Source organism: Cryptomeria japonica, chromosome 9 (assembly GCF_030272615.1).
Source record: "Cryptomeria japonica chromosome 9, Sugi_1.0, whole genome shotgun sequence".
Lineage (NCBI taxonomy): Eukaryota > Viridiplantae > Streptophyta > Pinopsida > Cupressales > Cupressaceae > Cryptomeria > Cryptomeria japonica.
The window spans coordinates 99,658,881-99,679,664 of NC_081413.1; the positions used below are offsets into that span (position 1 = coordinate 99,658,881).

General features: G+C 34.1%; 3 non-coding genes across 3 annotated transcripts; all 3 read left to right on the plus strand.

The window, feature by feature from the left end:
* The first annotated feature begins 725 nt into the window (after positions 1 to 725).
* TRNAN-GUU (transfer RNA asparagine (anticodon GUU)) lies at positions 726 to 799 on the plus strand. The gene has a single exon. It is a non-coding gene; the product is annotated as a tRNA-Asn (tRNA).
* A 9,943-nt stretch (positions 800 to 10,742) lies between these two features.
* On the plus strand, positions 10,743 to 10,814 carry TRNAQ-CUG (transfer RNA glutamine (anticodon CUG)). Its single transcript has one exon. It is a non-coding gene; the product is annotated as a tRNA-Gln (tRNA).
* Positions 10,815 to 11,034: 220 nt separating this feature from the next.
* TRNAN-GUU (transfer RNA asparagine (anticodon GUU)) lies at positions 11,035 to 11,108 on the plus strand. The gene has a single exon. It is a non-coding gene; the product is annotated as a tRNA-Asn (tRNA).
* Positions 11,109 to 20,784: the final 9,676 nt, after the last annotated feature.

Genomic DNA, 20,784 nt, shown 5'->3' on the forward strand with positions numbered 1-20,784 from the left:
CTAACACTTCATTAATTGACGACAAAACATACTTCTTTTATTAGGAACATTGGATAAAGACTAAACAAAAGACAAAATAAACATCTATAAATATCTAAAAACAATCTAAAATATAGCTAAAGTCAAAATAAACAATTTTATCAATCTAATAAATAGTGAAACATTAAAATCTTCACTTTACGTTATTGATTTCTTTCACATGAAAGAACTATGAACTATACTTTCGAAAAAATTTGCCGTGCCTTTCCATCCTTCCTTGTCACACTCATTTTGATCAATACTTTTTGTAAAGATACAGATATTTTAATAACACAAAGATTTATCTAATAAACTTCATAAATAAACATTCTAATGTAAACATATACCGAAGACACCTGCTCTTTAATCCAGTAAGAAGAAAATAAATTTTGATAAAAAAGATTAGCAATCGCTTGGTCTCATGGTCTAGTGGTGAGGACATTGGACTCTGAATCCAGTAACCCGAGGTCAAATCTTGGTGGAACCTGTGGTAGAAGGGAGGAAAATTATGAAATTTATTTTTTATTTTTAGTACAAATATACATTTTGTTGTAGTTAGCTTTTCGAGATAAATGATTACATAGATGGCTCTTCTGTATATATTATTTTCAATCCTCGAAAATCGAATTTCCAAGTTTTGAAGGAAAACGATGTCTTCGTGTTTTTATGTTTGTTGATGGATATCTATTCTACTTTAAAAAGCGTAAGCTGGAATAGCTCAGTTGGCCAGAGCGTGTGGCTGTTAACCACAAGGTCGGAGGTTCAAGCCCTCCTTCTAGCGTGTTATTTATTTTCTTCGTAATTGTGGGCCGCGGCTAAACCCCTCATCAACAAAGCTTGTAAATTTATCTGAGAAAATTTGCCTCAAATCGCCGCCTTTGAAATGCCTCAGCCTACGAGACCACTCCAGGTTGGTACAAGGTTCGAGTCTCACAAAACCTCTCATATGTAGCAGATCGAGCAAATCTCTTCCCTTTTCGGCCAAATGATGAATTCCAGTTCACAGCCACAGATCTACGATCACCTCCATTTAGGCCACCTGTCTTTATGTTGCCGCTCGTCAGGTCAGGAAAATGATCTTTACCACAGAATTTGCCTCCGCAGTAGCAGGGCTTCGCTCTACAGCCATTATCTCTACCTGCATTTTCCTCCACCAAAATATCCCCGCCGCGACCGCCATTTATATCCGTAGATTCAACAATATACAGACTGAGACGCAATTTCACAGATCGGAGTTGAGAGCGAAGCACTTCGACCAACACATTAGGGTTCTAGTACAGCAGATTTGCAAGGCGCTAGGGTTTAATTTTAGGGAGAAGAGAATAATTGTGGAGGAGTTGAGTGATGTGGTGGCTAAGAGGCGCTCATATAAATAAGAGGAGCTGATTTGGAGGCCATCTCGCAACACTGTTTCCAAACTCACAATCTTGTCGGTGCCCTATCTTGACAGTTTTGTGCCGCAAAGCTTCGATGATCTTGCTTTATTTGGAAGTCTAAGTTGAGATGGTACAGGCTAATCTTCATATAAAATGACATTTCAAATTTTTTACACAAAATGGCATTCGAAAAAATCTTTCATATGTTCAAAACACAGTTTTTATTGTGTGTTTTAAAAGTAATGGGATGAACATAAAGATTTCATTGCTCAAAATTTTGCAAAGAACAGTTGTGTTCTACAGATTTTTAAATTTTTTAAGGAGTGTTAATTTGTGAGGAGATTAGCTGCTTTCGATTGAGATTGCCTCCAATAAGAGATTAAGATTGTGGTTCCATATGAACAGATTCATGGTCTATTTTGAAAGAGGAAAGATTTCTTAAAAGAAAAGAAAAAATAAATATATATATAATTAATTAATTTTTTATTTTTTTAAATAATAGATTTGAAGATGTGAGCTTGTGTATTTGGAGTGAGACCATTAGATATTCTGCTAGTTTAAGATTTCTTGTCACTTGTCAATCATCTTAGAGTTTTTAATCTGCATCAATTAAATTTCAACCCTAATACTTTGCTCCCTCCCAATCTCAAATAATCGCACTTCTTATTGTTTTCCCTTATAAGCCTCTTCTTTTTATTCTTATCGTTGGAGGAAGAGGCCACATGAAATCTTACAAGAAATAATTTTGTGGAGAAGAGGTCTTATGAGAAGATTAAACATATTTTAGAAGATAAAGTAAATTTTGTATAAAAAAATAGGAGTCCAAAGTGGTGTTATATGTCTTTCACTTAGGATCAAAACTTTAGTCCACCCACCTTCAAAATATTTGTTATCTATACTTTTAATAATTCTCACTAATAAATTTTTAGATTAAGCTCTATGTAATTGTAGATTCCTATAGATTTAATATTCTCCATTGATAAAAAATAATAACCATTAATTGCTTCAAAATTTTGAAGCTTAAATTTGTAAACTTTACCCATTACTACAAAATCTAACTCCCATTGATAAGCTCACTCCATAATATTGTAACTTAAAAGTTCCATGTTATTTATGGTTTCCATTTTTTTTTCACATTTATGTTTCCATATTATTTATGCTTAATATTTGTTTTGTTTTCTATATATTTTATACAATGTCTGCATTGCTTTTTTGTGCTATATTGAAGGAATAGTTACATGTATATGGAAGAAAGAATATACAAGAAAATATATTCTTAATGTAATGATATATTCATAATTTTACTTTAGTATACTTCTTTCATTTAGTCTCAAATATAATAATAGAATTTTATTTGCATTACATTTGTGTCTTCATGTTAGTTTTATTGTCCTTCCAAAACTATTTTTTAATGAAAATCTAAACTTAAATATTTGAAAAATGGCAAATAACATGCCTAAGTTCGGGGTGCAGTTTGTAGGCCCAACCCAATTTTACCCACTTAAATATGCAAGCCTAAAAAATAGGAGCTTCTATTTTCCTATAAAAAAATCCAAATAATCCCATAGCAAAACATTTTTTTTTATGGGACCTCCTCTTCCTAGAAAGTAGAAGCTTAAGCCCCCCATGGGACCCCACCCTTAATAGCTAGAGCCTATATTCTAATAAGTCACATACAATCCTCCACTTAAACATGCAAGCCTAAAAAACATGAGCTTCTATTTTCCAAGAAAAGATTCCAAATAATCTTAGCCAGAGCCCTCATAAAAAACTGGAGGCCAATTACCCTCCTCAACATCTCCTACAAAATCTTAGCCAAAGCCTTAGCCTCCCGCCTTGAGAAGATCATCCCAAAATTCATTTGCTCTACCCAGACGGGGTTCATTAAAGGCAGGTACATATTGGAGAACCTTGTGACCAGCTGGGAATCCATGGAATGGGCCAAAACCTTGAACCGGGACTCAACCATGTTCCTTGTCGACTTTGAAAAAGCCTATGACCGGGTGGAATGGGGATTCATCCTCATGATGCTCCAAGCCTTTGGCTTCCCTAGTGAATTATGTGATTATGTTCAGATCCTCCTCAAGGATGCATCTGCCCTGATCGAAGTTAATGGATCTCTCTCCCAACCTATTCCCCTCTCCCGATCAGTCAGGCAGGGTTGCCCCCTTGCCCCTGCTCTGTTTGTCATAGCATCAGATGCCCTGTACTATCTCCTAAGAGACGACACCCTATCCCCCAAGGTGAATGGCATCAAGATGTCAGACAACTATGAGTTAATCAACATTTAGTTTGCTAATGACACCTCGTTATTCCTGGAGCTCTCTAGGCATAATATTGTTTCCCTCAATCAAAAACTTGACACCTTTAGTAGAGCGTCAGGTGCCCGGATTTCCAGCTCCAAATCCATCCTACTTGGATGGAAAGATGAGCCTCTAGACTGGCTTCAAGAGTTTGGTTATGCCCGGGGAGGACCTAACAAAATAGTTAAGTACTTAGGTATCCCATTCTCTGTTTCCCCATCTCTGAGAGACATGTGGAGCTGGGTCAAAGGGGAAATAGATAAGAAGCTAAATAAATGGGACAATAGGGTCCTATCCTTAGCCGACAGGATTCAAGTTTGCCAGAAAATCCTCTCCTCCTATAGTATTTACTATTCCTCTGTCTGGATGTTCAGCAATTATCATGTTTTTGAAATCCAAAAGGCTATCAAACGTTTCCTTTGGTCGAATGGCAAGGGCAAGAGGAAAGCTCACGCAGTCAAATGGGCTTGGTGCCACCTAGACAAAAAACTTGGTGGGTTGGGCCTTAAGGATCTTAGATTGCAGGGAATAGCCCTTGCGGCCAAATGGATATTCCACTCACTCGAAGGTCATGAACCTTGGAAGATTCTCATCAGGAACAATATACAAAATGGTGTCCCCAAGACTGCCAAAACCTGGAAAACCCTCCCGCTCAATGATCTGATTGCAGGCAATTTCTCTATGTCTGTCCAAGGTACCTGGGTGTTTAAATCTATCTGGAAAGCCTGGGAGCATGTGTGTAGGCTTATTGTCAACTCTAACATTGACTGTGATGCTACCCTCCACGGTGAAAGGTCAATATGGTGGAACCTTTATCACAACTCGAAACCCCTTGCCTTAACCCAAGGATGCTCTGCTAAGTACTGGCATAATAAAGGTGTCAAATACCTTATGGACATATTAGAACATGACAATCTTATCAGCTGGGAAACTCTTAGCAATAAATATGATCTCCCTACCTTGCATAAGAGGACCTACAACATGATTAGGTAGGCATGTACCCCTCTTCATCTTCCTAGAAACACACATGTAAATGCTCACAGGTACCTTACCTTCCTTTGGAAAGATGGCTCCAAACTCCCCAAGATCAAGGCCAAGTCTATTTATACCCTGCTTAACAATGACACCTCGGTGATCGATCATATTAACGCTCTGTGGTATGTTGATCATAATCTCCATGCATGGGAAAAAACCTTTGAGAAATTATGGAGATCCCCCATCCCCCCTAAAATCAAATGCTTTAGATGACAACTTATATTAAACAGATTACCTATTAGGAATAAAACTGCTGCATACAACCTGTGCTCTGTTTGCAAAAAGCTTGAGACTACGCGCCACTTTTCCTTGACTGCTCTTTTGCTAGAGAAATATGGTTGTTGTTTGGAATCTCTATCACAGGACATGTCTTTACTCTTGATATAATCACTGGTTTTATTCATGGGCTCAAGAAGGATGCCAACCTAGTCTGGCAAATTTTATCTACCTTCATACTTTGGTTTATTTGGAAACTAAGGAATGAGAAGTTTCAAGGCAATGAAAGGGTACTTACTGGTTTTTCTAAAAATCTCACACATTACAAAATTGTTGTGCAGGTTTGCTTTCTGAAGAACTTAGAGAGGAACAAGCTGTTGCGATTCCTCAAAGATGACAAAGCAACTATGTTTGTCTACAAGATGCAAGACGGCTATGAATGGGCCAGACTCGTTGAGAACCAAGTCTCCTTTGATAAGCCTATGAAGAAACTCATTAAAGAGCTACAGGACAACAAGCCCCCACCCTTCAATAAGGTATAAATGTGATCCCAGATCCTGGAAGGAAAAAAGGTGGCATGGATGGAAGGACCACTAGGCTGGACCATCTGGCTGGAAGATCAGGACGAGATCCTGCAGTAGTACCCTCAGCTAAAATTAGAATTACTTAAACTATATAGCGGATAACTGTATATGATGTTTCTCTAAGTGTTTTCACAGTTTGGTGGTTGAGGCCTTGCCTCCCGCCTCTTTTTTTGTATAAACTCTCCATTTTTTGGACTTCCAATTTCTAATACAAAAAACATAATCCCATAGCAAAATATTTTTTTCTTCATGAGACCTCCTCTTCCTAGAAAGTAGAAGCTTAAGCCCCCCATGGGACCCCACCCTTAATAGCTAGAGCCTATATTCTAATAAGTCACATACTATCCTTAATGGTAAGTTCTAGAATCCTAACAACCCTAGTATACTTGAACTTATTGTAAAGTCAAAACAAATAGTTTTCCTAACTTTAATTTTTTTTGTAGTCACAAACCCTAAAACTAGTTTAAGTCTATATTTCAGCACATTTCCCCAACTTTCACTCTTTTAAAAATACATACTACCAATTGTACCTTGGTGTGCAATGGGTACGCGGAAAAGGTATGGAAGGTCAATTATGGAATATTTTGGTCTATTTTTTTGCATGCATTTGTGCAGTGCATGATGTCAATTGACAAAACATTTAGAAAATGTTTTTTTTTGTGTGCAACAAAGGTCTCAATAGAGAAGTGATAGCTTCAAATCAACTATGTCTCTAATTATAAGGATCCAACACAATTGAAATAAAATATATGAATTAGAAAGATAATAAGTTTCCATTACCAACAGGCTCATGTTATGTTTATAATGGGGAGAGAGGGAGAGAGAGGGAGAGATATTGGGATAGAAAAAGGGAGAAATATAGGGTGGAAGATAGAGAGGTGAGGAGATAGAGATAGAGAGGAAGATAGAGATAGAGATGAAGATGAAGATGGGGAAAGAGAAGGATATGGAAAGAAGGAGAGGAAGTATTAAAGAGATAGAGTAGAGATAAGTTAATAGATAGATATGGAATAAATACACATATAGAGAGAGGGAGAGGATGAGAGAGAGAGAAATAGAAGGATAAGGATAGAGATAGGGAGACATATGGGGGTAGAGAGATAGTGAGATAGAAATAAATGGAGAGATGGAAGAAGAAATAGGAGAGATAGAGATAGAGAGGCGAGGAGAGATATAGAGGTTTGGGAAGAGGGAGATGGAGAGAAATGGATGGATAGTGAGGGGGAGAGGAAGACAAATGTAAAGATGATAAAGAGATGAAGATGTATAGAAAGAGAGAAAGGGGGGATAGAGAAGGAGAGATATAGAGGAAGAAGGAGAGAGATCTAGGGAGAAAGAGAGGTATAGATGTTGAGATAGTGTGATATGAGAGATGAAGATATAACATCATATAGGAGGAGAGGGGAAGAGAGATAGAGAGACAAAAAACAAACAAAAGTAGAGATAGACGAATAGAGAATGAGAGAGGGAGAGATAAATAATGAGAGAGAGGGGTTATAGGGATGGAGGGAAATAGGTGGGTAGGTGGGAGAGATAGAGAGGAGGGAGATAGAGGGAGAGAATGGGTAGAGAGAGAGAGAGAGAGAGAGAGAGAGAGAGAGAGAGAGAGAGAGAGAGAGAGAGAGAGAGAGAGAGAGAGAGAGAGAGAGAGAGAGAGAGAGAGAGAGAGAGAGAGAGAGAGAGAGAGAGAGAGAGAGAGAGAGAGAGAGAGAGATCTTAGTTTATATAGAGGGAGAAGGTGAGGTAGAGAGAGAGGTAAATAAAGAGGGCTATATAGAGAGATAGAGAGGGATTGGGAAAGAGAGAGATATAGAGAAATATGGAGTGAGAGATAGAGAGAGGAGGGGGAGAGATAGATCAATAGATGGAGATGGAGAAATAGAGTGATGTTGATATACAAATATAGAGAGATAAAGAGGGAGAGAGGGAGTGATATAATAGAGAAAGATATAGAGAAATAAAGAGGAGGGGAGCTGGAAACAACAACCCTTTTAGCCGAAACAAGGGGATTACAACTAAACAAACAAGAGCGTTTGCAACAAAGCAACTATAATAACAAAAATACAAAAACAAAACAAAGATGAAAAAGCTCAAAATTTTCATGAACAAGGCATTATTACCAACACACACTCAAAATTAAAAATTTGGACTGTGTTTTTCAGCACAATAGAATTCTCCAAAGGTTGTGGTAGGAAGATAACTACTGGTAGAGGGTTGGAGCAAATTGGAAGCCTTCAATGGTGCTGACTTCTTTGTCAATAAGGTTGTCCCAAAGTCTTTCATCATGCCAACCTAAAAATCCATAATCAATCTGCGTGTCTATCCAAAGACTGTTAGCAAAACTAATTTGTAAACCAATTGTTGTATCATGTTTTGTTGCCATCAATAACTGCATGCAGCTATAGAAGAAGATCATGCCCTTTATACTGTCCTCAAGTTCATGTTATTATCAACAAACACTATTATTGTCCCTCGCACACTAAACTATATTTCTTCTTCAATCAACTGCACTATGATTTATCATTCTTGATTTCACCAACCTATACAAACTGTCTTTTTCTTAGTTCAACTACTGATACTTCAACTCTACATTTTTTAATAAGATTTATTTTTATTTTTCATAACGATTAAATAAATAAAAAAGAAAGGTAAAGTCATTATTTCGTTGTTTATGTAGTGACCATTATCTCCATGTAAAAGAGGTTGATGAAAGAGGTTTGAGTTTATATTTGAACACATTTCCCCCACTTTCACTCTCTAAACTATACATGTTATTGTGAAACCTAGTTCATCTCCTCACTTTCAAAACAGGATAGACAATCCTTAAACACTTACTTCAAATCTTTTGCAACTATACATTTTCATCTTTTTATTCTTCCATAAAGATCACACCTATTTTGGTCATAAATCCATCTCTTAAGTTTTGTTGAAGATTTGTTGTTAACACTAATTTGTACATATCATATTTATTTACAACAAGTCTCAAAAGTTTTTCTATATCTTCTCTAATTTCATTTTCAATATCCCTTTCATCTCATCATCATCACTCCCCACTTTTGTCACAAATCCATCACTTAAAGGTTTGTTGTTTATGTTACTTGGTAAACTTTATATTCATTTTTAAACTTTTCTATATCTTCTCTAATTCCATTTTCAATATCCTTTTCATCTCATCACCATCACACCTTTCTTTTGTCACAAATCCATCACTTAAAGGTTTGTTGTTTTAATTACTTGATAAAATTTATATTCATTTTAAAATTATTCTATATCTTCTCTAATTCCATTTTCAATACTCTTTTCATCTCATCATCATCACACCCCACTTTTGTCACAAATCCATCACTTAAAGGTTTGTTGTTTATATTATTTGGTAAACTTTATATTTATTTTTAAACTTTTCTAGAAGCTAGACTTTAAAAAAAACTCTTTTTCACACACTTTTCTAGAAGCTATGACTTTTCCAACTTTGTCACAAACCCATTACTTAAAGATTTGTTGTTAATTTTACTTAGGTTACTTATTTTTAAAATTTCATTTTCATGCAAAGGAAAAAAATTTAAAAAGTTTTCTAGAAACTATGACTTTCCACTTTTCCACTTTTGTCGCAAATCCTTTTCTAGAAGCTACGACTTTCAACTTTTCCACTTTTGTCACAAATCCATCACTTGAAGTTTTGATTTGTTGTTTACATCACTTAGTAAACTTTATATTCATTTTAAAACTTTTTTGGAAGCTAGACTTTTCCACTTTTGTCACTTATCCATCACTTAAAGGTTTGTTATTTATGTTAGTTGGTAAACTTCAAATTAATTTGAAAATTTTCACAAATCCACCACTTAAAGATTGTTGTTTACATTACTTGTTAAACTTTATATTTAGTTTTAAACTTTTCTATAAACTAGACTTTTTTTTAAATTTCCTTTTCATACAAAGAAAAAAAATTAAAACTTTTTTATTAGTTCTAACTTTTTCACTTTTCTCACATCCATCACTTAAAAGTTTGATTTATTGTTTACATTATTTGATAAACTTAACATTCATTTTTAAACTTAGAAACTAGGTTTTCCTTATCATGGAAATGGAAAAAATTAAAAAACTCTCCATAGTTCATTTCCCAATTCCTTTTCTTATCCGATTTATTTTGGAATTATTAGACATTTCTTGATAGGAGTAGAAACTGAATCCAACTTGTATACCACATTCTCATTGCTTCTTTATTTGAATTTCCTTCTCCAATATTTTCGCCAATAAGGATAGTAAGTTGTGCCATTGACCGAGCTTTGACCTAGTCAATGTCTCGCATTACATACGTCGCAAAACAATTAAATTAGATCCCATGAAAAAGACATTCGAACTAACACTTCATTAATTGACGACAAAACATATTTCTTTTGTTAGGAACATTGGATAAAGACTAAACAAAAGACAAAATAAACATCTATAAATATCTAAAAATCAATCTAAAATATAGCTAAAGACAAAATAAACAATTTTATCAATCTAATAAACAGTAAAACATTAAAATCTTCACTTTACGTTATTGATTTCTTTCATAGGAAGGAACTATGAACTATACTTTTCGAAAATCTTTGTTGAGCCTTTCCATCCTTCCTTGTCACTCTCATCATGATCAATACTTTTTATAAAGATCTAGATATTTTAATAACACAAAGATTTTATCTTATAAACTTCATAAATAAACCTTCTATTATCACTCATACAATTAAAAGTCTCCATCACAGGTAAAGAAGAATAGCACAACTACATTAAAATTAACACACAATAAAAGAAGAATAGCACAACTACGTTAAAGTTAATACACAATAAAAAAAAGAATGCCATTTGAAGTTGAAATTAAAAAACAATATTGAATACAAATAGGAACAAAGCTCACAAGCGCCATAAATTTTATCAATGTACAAATTTCCCACAAAATAGTTACTAATACTTTTATAAACCAGTGAAATGAAAATGGCAGGCTAAACATACACCGAAGACACCTACTCTTTAATCACAATATGTACCCCACAATTCTGCTCCTGTTCTTTAATGCAACTGCAAGTGTATGGTTTCTAAGACAATATTTTTTTAAAATTTACAAATTTTATTTAGAATTTCACGGGAAAGTAATTTAAGGTCTACTTCATAAGACACGCATAAAATGCGGGGGAAAAAATAATTTTAATAAAATAAGTTAGTAATATTAAGGTCCCATGGTCTAGTGGTGAGGACATTGGACTCTGAATCCAGTAACCCGAGTTCAAATCTCGGTGGGACCTGTGGGAAAAACAAAGGAATCCAAAAAATTCATCTTTTTATTGTTAGTACAAATATATATTTTTAAGGGCATTTGCAGTAGTTAGATTTGGAGATGTATGGCTCTTCGTTATATATTATTTTCAATCTTTGAAAATCGAATTTCAAAGCTCTAGAAGGAAAACAATGTGTCTGTGTTTTGATGTTATTTTATAGCGTATCTATTTTACTGCAAAAGTGAAAGCTGGAATAGCTCAGTTGGCCAGAGCTTGTGGCTGTTAACCGCAAGGTCGGATGTTCAAACCCTCCTTCTAGCGTGTTAATTATTTTAATTGTAATTGCGAGACTCTCCAGTTGGCAATCTACATGGCACCAATTTCCATTGCGGCCCGCCAGCTCAACAGCATGCTCACGCTTGCGGAGTTGCAGTTGGTCAACAAAACCCTAATCCAGCACCACATCAAATAAGCTTGTAAATTTATACGAGAAAATTTGCCTTAAATCGCCGCCTTTGAAATGCCTCAGCCTACAAGAACACTCCAGGTTGGCACAAGGTTCGAGTCTCACAAAACCTCTCATATGTAGCAGATCGAGCAAATCTCTTCCCTTTTCGGCCAAATGATGAATTCCAGTTCACAGCCACAGATCTGCGATCAGCTCCATTTACGCCACCTGTCTTTATGTTGCCGCTCGACAGGTCAGGAAAATGATCTTTGCCACAGAATTTGCCTCCGCAGTAGCAGGGCTCCGCTCTACAGCCATTATTTCTACCTGGATTTTCCTCCACCAAAATATCCCCGCCGCGACCGCCATTTATATCCGTAGATTCAACAATATACAGACTGAGACGCAATTTCACAGATCGGAGTTGAGAGCGAAGCACTTCGACCAACACATTAGGGTTCTAGTACAGCAGATTTGCAAGGCGCTTGGGTTTAATTTTAGGGAGAAGAGAATTGTGGAGAAGTTGAGTGATGTGGTGGCTAAGAGGCGCTCACATAAATAAGAAGCCAACGTCTATTGCAGTGGCCATTTTTTTGTTGTGCTCTCTGCTTTTGGACAGGGATTTGGAGGCCATCTCGCAACACTCTGTTTTCAAACTCACAATCTGTGCGGCCTACAAATTGTAGGTGCCCTATCTTGACAGTTTTGTGCCGCAAAGCCTCGATGATCTTGCTCTATTTGGAAGTCTAAAATGAGAACAGGTTAATCTTCATATAAAATGGCATTTTAAAAAAATTTCATACAAAATGACACTCTAAAAAATCTTTTAGATATGAAAATGACACTCTAAAAAATCTTTTAGATGTGCAAAACACTCTGTGTTTTTGTGGTTTAACAGTAATAAGGATGATCATGTAGATTTAGCTCTTGAAAATTTTACAAAAAAAGTTTGTATTTTATAGATTTTAAAAATTTTCAAGCAGTGTTGATTTGTGTGGAGATTAGGTGTTGTCAATAAGAGATTAAGGTTGCGGTCTCATGGACAGATTCGTGGTCTATTTTGAAAGAGGAAGGGTCTTAAAAGAAAAGAAAAAAATAAATATCTATACAATTAATTAATTTTTATTATTTTAAATAATAGATTTGAAGATGTGAGCTTGTGTATTTGGAGTGTTAAGGATTTTTGTCACATTGCACTACTATTTTTTTCTTATACTGAACCTCTCGTCTTTTTATTCTTATAGTTGGAGAAAGAGGTCACATGAAGTCTTACAAGTAGTAATTTTGTGAAGAAAAGGTCTTATGAGAAGATAAATTAAACTTTGTATAAAAAAAATAAGAGTCCAAAGTGGTGTTATATGTCTTTGACCTAGGGTCAAAACTTTACTCCACCCACCTTCCAAATATCATTTATCTCTACTTTTAATAATTCTCACTAATAATCTTTTAGATTAAGCTCTATATGTAATTGTAGATTCAACTATAGATTTAGTAATTTTTCATTAATAAAAAGTGACAACTATTAGTTGCTTCAAAATTTTGAAGATTAAATTTTTAGACTTTACCCATTACTACAAAATCTATAGGATCACCTACTTATAAAAAATCATAAATCTTAGTAACTCCCATTGATAAGCTCACTCCATAACATTGTAACCTAAAAGTTCCATGTTATTTATGCTTTCCTTTATTGTTGACATTTATGTTTCCATGCTATTTATGCTTAATATTTGTTTTGTTTTCTATATATATTTTATAACCTTGCTTTTATATCTATACAATATCTACATTACTTTGATGTGCTATATTGAAGGAATAGTTACATGTATATGGAAGAAAGAATATACAAGAAAATATATTCTTAAAGTAATGATATATTTATAATTTTACTTTAATACACTTCTTCTAGTTAGTTTCAAATATAAAATTTCATATGCATTACATTTGTATTTTTCTAATATGAACTTTAAGGTTAATTTATGCCTATCTTCTTGATCACATATTGATATTGCAAGTTTCTAAACCTTTAAAACATTTACCCTTAACCATCTCTTAGGCTGAGGTTAAGCTATTGGTCCTATGAATTTTGTAGAGAAGAAGTTGGCGGTCTCATGAATACAATACCCTGGTCTTCTATACTATGTGTAGTGACAAAAACAAGTAAACAATAGAAGCTTCTATTTTCCAAGAAAAGATTCCAAATAATCCCATAGTAAAACATTTTTTTCTTCATGAGACCTCCTCTTCCTAGAAAGTAGAAGCTTAAGCCCCATGGAACCCCACCCTTGATAGCTAGAACCTATATCCTAATAAGTCACAAACAATCCTTAATAGTAAGTGCTAAGTTCCTAACAACCCTAACATACTTGACCCTATTGTAAAGTCCAAACAAATAGTTTTCCTAACTTTAATTTTTTTTGTAGTTACAAACCCTAAAACTAGTTTAAGTCTATATTTCAACACATTTCACCAACTTCTACTCTTTCAAAAATACATATTATTGTAAAAATCTAGTTTCTCTTAAACCCTTTGTACACATACCGATTTTCTTTTCTTTTCTTTTCTTTTCTTTCTTCCTTAAATGGTCCTTTATTTTTCATAACATCACAAAAGTGGTAAATTAATATATAAAAAAAAGAAAAATAAAAAATTTCTACCAACTTTAAGTTTTAATAGTTATACTTTTTTCTGTTTTATTTTCACAAAAGAAAATTAAAGAAAACACAATAATGTTTCTAAAGAAAACACAATAATGTTTCTAGAAGCTATATACTTCTTTTAATTTTTATTCCCTACAAAATGAAAAAACAAAATAACATTTGTAGAAGCTATTGACATTTTTAAGTTATTATTTTCAAACAAAAGAAAAATAAATACAATTAAAAAAAGAAGTCAAAATAACAATTCTAGAAGTTATAAATTTTTTTATAAATTTTATTTTTAAACAAAAGAAAAATCAATACAAATAGAAAAAAATAAAATAACATTTATAGAAACTATAGACTTTTATTTTAGCAAAAAAAAATTAATACAAATAGAAAAACAAAATAACACAGAAAAAATAAAATAACATTTTAAAAAATTATAGAAAAATTTATTAATTTTTTTTAAATTTTTGAAAAATCAATATAAAAAAGTAAAAAAATCTAGAAATTAAAGATTTTTTAAATTTTATTTTAACTTTTGTCTACTCGTCTTACTATAATCTTCATCATTCATCATACTGATACTCAAGAACACCCAATAAAAATAACTAAAACTTAGAAAAATAACTTGTGGAGCACCAAATCATGAACCATCTGAATTGAGGACACACAAGAGCATCCCAAACACTCTCCCAAATCCACAAAACACAATATAATCATTCCAGAGCAATACAAATCAGAACTCACAACTTTGTCAACCAGTGAACACTTGAAAGACCAACCGCAATACCAAAATCTGCAACTTGATCAAATCAACTCACAACACTACAAAACTTATGTTGAATTAACTAGAGATACTTATTTATAAACCTTTTAATTTGCATTAGCTTAAGTGCAACACACTATCCAAACTAACTCTCTCAACTTAATCTGACCGCAATACTGAAACATAGAAACATGGGAATATATTGACATCAATGACAATAACACATTCCAACAGCTCCAATATCCAAGAATCTCCACCTTTTGCATTGATGGCAACATATGAACGTGAAAATAATCAATACCAAATCAATACCAAAAATCTACAACAAACTCCTCTTAAGATTAACAATAGTTCAAGCCGGTTTTTCACATTAATCTTCTCCCCCTTTGACATCAATGCACATAGAAAAATCTCTGAAACACATAGCTCTCTCCCCCTGAGTAGTAGCCACCATTCATCAATCTGGATCACAAAAATAGCTCCGTGAAATCCTTTAAATTGATGCAACTTAGTGCATCTAGCTCTCATTAGGAGGGTCAATCACCCCTAGCTTCTCTATGAGATTCTCAAAGGTATCTATAGGAAATGGCTTAGTAAAGATATCTACAATTTGTTCCTTTGTAGACACAAACTCCAATCTGACTTCTTTCTCATTCACCTTTTCTCTTAAGAGATGATACTTGATAGATATGTGCTTTCTCTTCTAATGTAGTATCAGATTCTTGGAGATATTAATAGCACTTGAATTTTCACTAAATATAATAGTAGGGTCACTATAAACAACTCTAATGTCCTTAAACATCTACTTCATCCACAATACCATGGTAGTATTTCTAACAACAGTAATATACTCAACTTCAGTAGTAGATAATGATATATCATTCTACTTCTTGCTCATCCATGAAACCAACTTCTTCCTTAGGAAGAATACACCACCACTTGTACTCTTTTGTTCATCAACATCACCTTCCCAATCAATATCAATATAGGCTTTCAAAGTAAAATCGTCATCCTTTGGATACCACAAACCATAATCAACTATCCCTTTCAAATATTTGATTTCCTCTTTATAGTAGTAATATGACTTTCCGTAGGATTGGCCTAAAATCTAGCAACGAGACACATAGAATTCATAATGTATGGTCTAGTCTGAGTTAAGTAAAGCAATCCTCCAATAATAGACCTATACCTATTCTGATTAGCTTTCAGAGATGCATCATCCTTTATCATCTTACATCTGGTCACCATAGGAGTTCCAACTAGTTTGGAATCATCTTACCCAAACTTCTTCAATAATTCATTCACATAATTAGATTGAGATATGAAAATACCTTTATTAGTTTGTCTAATTTGCAATCCTAAAAAGGATTTCATCTCACCTATCATTGACATCTTAAACTATTTATGCATATTATCAACAAACTTCTTACAAAACCCATCTTCTCCACCAAAAATAATATCATCAACAAATACCTCAACAATTAAGATGTTATCCTTGTAAATTTTATATTATAAGTTACTGTCAGCAATGCCTTTACAAAATTCATTTTTTATCAAATACTTATCCAATCTAGCATACCAAGCTCTAAGTGCTTGTTTAAGTCCATACAATGATTTCCTTAATCTGCAAACCATATCTTCTTGATTTGTCAACTGAAATCTATATGGTTGATCAATGCAGAATTCCTCTTCCAACTCACCATTCAAAAAGACAGATTTGACATCCATCTGATATACCTTGAAATTTTTGTAAGCATCATATGCATGAAATAATCTAACAACTTCAATTCTAGCTACCAGAGCAAAAGTCTCCTCAAAATCAATACCTTCCATCTGTGAATACCCTTTGCATACCAGTCTTTCTTTGTTTCTGTTGGTGTAAATAAATATTCATTTTGGATATTATTACACTTACTTAAGTTAACTTAGGATAATGCATCTCTTCGTAGTTTGGATTTGAGACACTTAGGGAAGTGTGCACATAGGGATAGAGCTTGTAGGAGAAATTCCACCTTTTGTGGTCTTATTTTGCTGTTACACTCCACATTCGGTGGGTCATCCACCTCTTGTGGAATATTATATTATTTCTCCTACCTACCCCTAGTATTTCTTACCTACCCTTGTTTCTCATTGAGCCACGTGTCATATTTGTGTGCTCATACATCCATATGGACTTGCCTATATAAGCAGGCCTCTATTCATTGTATTGGTTAATCCAGTTGATCATTTTGCATATTGATGAGAATACAGTTTTTTCTTGTCATTCTATTGTCTCTTTTATGCTTTTCATTGTGCCCTTGATCTTGGCAAAATCCTACAGTTTCTAACAACTTCTCCTTCTTCATTTTGTTTATTCCTAAATACTCATTTAGTACGAATCACATACTTGTCCTTAGACCTAGGAACAAGATCCCATGTATTGTTCTCCTCAATCTGATTCAACTCTTCTTCCATAGCCTTGACCCAATTCTCATCTTTTCATGCCTCAATCATATCTTTAAGTTCAATCTTTGAAATTAGGCACATCCCTTCAGCAACAATTCTTCTCCTAGTCATCACACCTTTATTCTTATCACCAATAATCTAATTTTATGAATTATTCAATTTCACATACCTAGGGGTCTTTTGATTACTTTGATTTTTCAAGCTCTTGTGCTTCCTCTTCACCATTTGTAGCTTGATTCTTTGGCCTTCCTAGAACACTTTGATTCAGGCTTTGAGTTTGTATGCGCTTTTCATTACTTGAACTAACATCTTGATCATCATAATCATATCCACACACACTGATATGTCTCTCATTGTACTCATCAACCTTCACATTTGCACTCTCCATAATCTTTCTCTATCTCTTGTTGTAACACTGATAGGATTTGCTCTTAGTAGAATATTCCAAAAAGATTCTTTCATCACATCTTGCATCAAATTTACCTATATCCTTATCTCTCTTGATATAACATTTTCTTCAAAAATCCTTAAATATCTAACTGTAGGAACATGACCAAACCATAACTCATAAGGGGTCTTACTAGAATTACCTTGTATATGCACCTGATTGAATGTGTAAACAATGGTGCTAACAAATTCTCTCCAATATATATACGAAAGATTTCCTTTGATCATTATAGTCCTGGCAACATATAGGATAGTCTTGTTCTTCACTTTGTTCCGTTGTGGGGTCTACAGAGAAGATAACTATCTCCTCACTCCATGCTCTTCACAAAAGGAATTAAACTCACTAGAATTATATTCTACTCCTCTGCGTGATCTCATACATTTCAGCTTCAGTCCTATCTCTGTCTCAACCATAGCTTTGAATATATTGAACTTCTCCAATGCTTTAGATTTATCCCTTAGAAAACTGACCCACATCATTCTTGAATAGCCATCAATCAGTAACATTAAGTACCTATCACCCTATAAGCTTCACACTCTCCATGGTCCACATAATTCTGTATGCACAAGATCTAATATCCAATTAGATGTATACTATTTGGTCTTAAATATGACTCTTGTTTTCTTCTCCAATTGACATTCTTTGCACACTAGTGTTACTACTTATCATGTTGCCATTAATTTTATGTTCAAAGTTATTCTATATACTCTAGTCGGTTATCTCTACTGAGATATTCAGTCGGTATGAACAGTCCAGTCGGTTATTGAAGAAAGTAGTCTCAGAGCGTAGTATACACCGAGCTGTCTACCGAGTATCATTCCATGTCTACTGAGCAGCAAAGATGACACACCGAGTGAAACGTGTTACTAGATTCATTGAACCTGGACATACATATGAAAACGTGTTACAAGATCGAGGAACATCTAACCGTTATCACATTGGAAATTGCACTTAAAGATTGTGTATGATTTTGAGGTCATCTAACCAATGAAATATTTTGCATGGTTATTCATTCGATAAAACATGTTTGTAAGATCGAAGCAATGAAAGGATCACCGTCATAAGAGATCTATTTATACAACATGGATTAAGATTAGAAATATACATGTAGCATGACAAAAAGGAAGATATAGAGATATATGAAGCAAGACATGTGAAAGCACTAATTGTTATGACTGTTAAAGAGACACAGAGGTCACCAAGAAGGATTTCAGAGAACAGTCAAAGAACAGAGTAAACAGAAGGGTTTACCGAGTTACTATATGGGTTACTGAGGTATGCTATAATCAAGGTAATCTTATTCTGAGCATATAGAATCTGCTATAACATTCCAGATGTAAAGTTGAAGATATTTGTAATGATTTATTGTAATATTTTGAAGTTGTAAGAGAAACCTTTAATAGGGTAAAAGACTCTAATCAAGTCTATAAATTGTAAAGCCTCTAACCAGGTGCAACAAGGTAGATCTAACAGATCTTGTTACTCCTAATAGGGTAAGCTATCAGAAATAGCTAAACATGTAGCTCTAATCGAACACTCTTTATTATTGCAGTAGTGAAGTTGTGGGTGCCATCCCCACCGCAATTTTTCTCTCTAACCAAGAGTTTCTGCGTAACCAAAATATATGTGTTATGGAGTGAATCATGTATGATTGTTATCTATTTTTTTTAGTTTTATATTATGTTACTGCACTATTCGGTTTATGCATAACAGTAAAAGTTATTATTGAAGAAAAGTTTTGAAGTACTGATTCACCCCTCCCCTCTCAGTACATTAGCTTTCCATATTGGGCCTAACAACTAGATTAATAGGCTTCACTATCTTAGGAAAATATCTAACAACTTTATTAGAACTTATCTTTATCATGCAGTCAAAATTAACATGACACGTCCTCTTATGCCACAACCAACTTTCATCTATCTGAGCAATCAAGCAACTTCTTTCACCAAAATTCAAATAAAATATATTACCTTTAGTTTTGGTACATGATGCAATCTCTATACCATAGCAAATTAAGATCTTAAATTTGTCAATATTGAATTGTAAGTTATATCCCTTATCAACCATCTATATTACACTTAAAATTTTATGCTTCAACCTTCAACACATTAAACATCATTAGTATTATGCTTACCATCACAAAAAATAGAACCTCTACCATGCAAGATTTGTTATCTCCAAATCTCACTACTCTACCATCATAGTTCTCCATATTCACAAACTTACTCTTATCACCTCTAATGTGATGTGACAAACCACTGTCAATCACCCATTGATCTCTCTCTTCGATCTTAGCATCCAAAGCTTTCTCCTCAACAATACAACTATTAAAATTAGTAGGTACTAGATTATCTTCCTTAATAGCAATGAAAAACTATTCATCTTTGGAGTTCCCTTTCTCAGACTCATCATCTATCACACCTTCATCAGCAACATAATAACACTTCTTATAATATTTAGGGTTAGATCTGTAAGGCTTATTATACTTAGATAGTCTTTTTGGACACCTTGATGCAAAATGTCCTATCTTAGGACATGAAAAGCATTTCAAAGGTAACTTTCCTTTATACTTACTGGTTCCCCTAAGAAATCTTCTGACAATGAGTACTTCTAACTGTTGTAGAGCTCTTTCTTCTTCTTCAATCTCTCTCATATCCGGAAACCTTAGTAGAGCTTTCTCCCGAATCACACTTTTTCTTCCTTGATATAGTACCCTTGAATGCAGTCTTTGTCTTGGCATGTGATTTTCCAAATTCACTCAGCTCAAAAGAAACAAGCTTAGCTACCAGTATATCTCTTTTCATAGTTTTCACAGTCTGGATCTCATCAATAGAAGCAACTTTGTGTTTGTAAGGAGGAGGCACAGATCTCAACATTTTAGCCACAATCTCATCTTCAATTGTTCCACCAACACATCTAATGTTTGGCACAAAGTCATTTACTCTCGCCATAAAGGATGATATGTTCTCATCTTCTCCCATTTTTCAGTGTCTCATACTTTCCTTTCAAACTCTAAAACTTGGTAACTTTCGCATGTTTGTCTCCTTCATAAAAAAATATCTAGCTTTACACAAATCTCATGAGTAGTCTCCAATCCCATCACATTAGTCATTTGTGAATCAATCAGAGCACTCAACAATGCTTCTTTAGGTCTTATATTATGTTCATCTTCTTTGATCTTATCTGGAGTAACGACTCCATTCTGAGGAACTGTGTAGTACTTCTTTGTAATCTTCTAAAAGTCT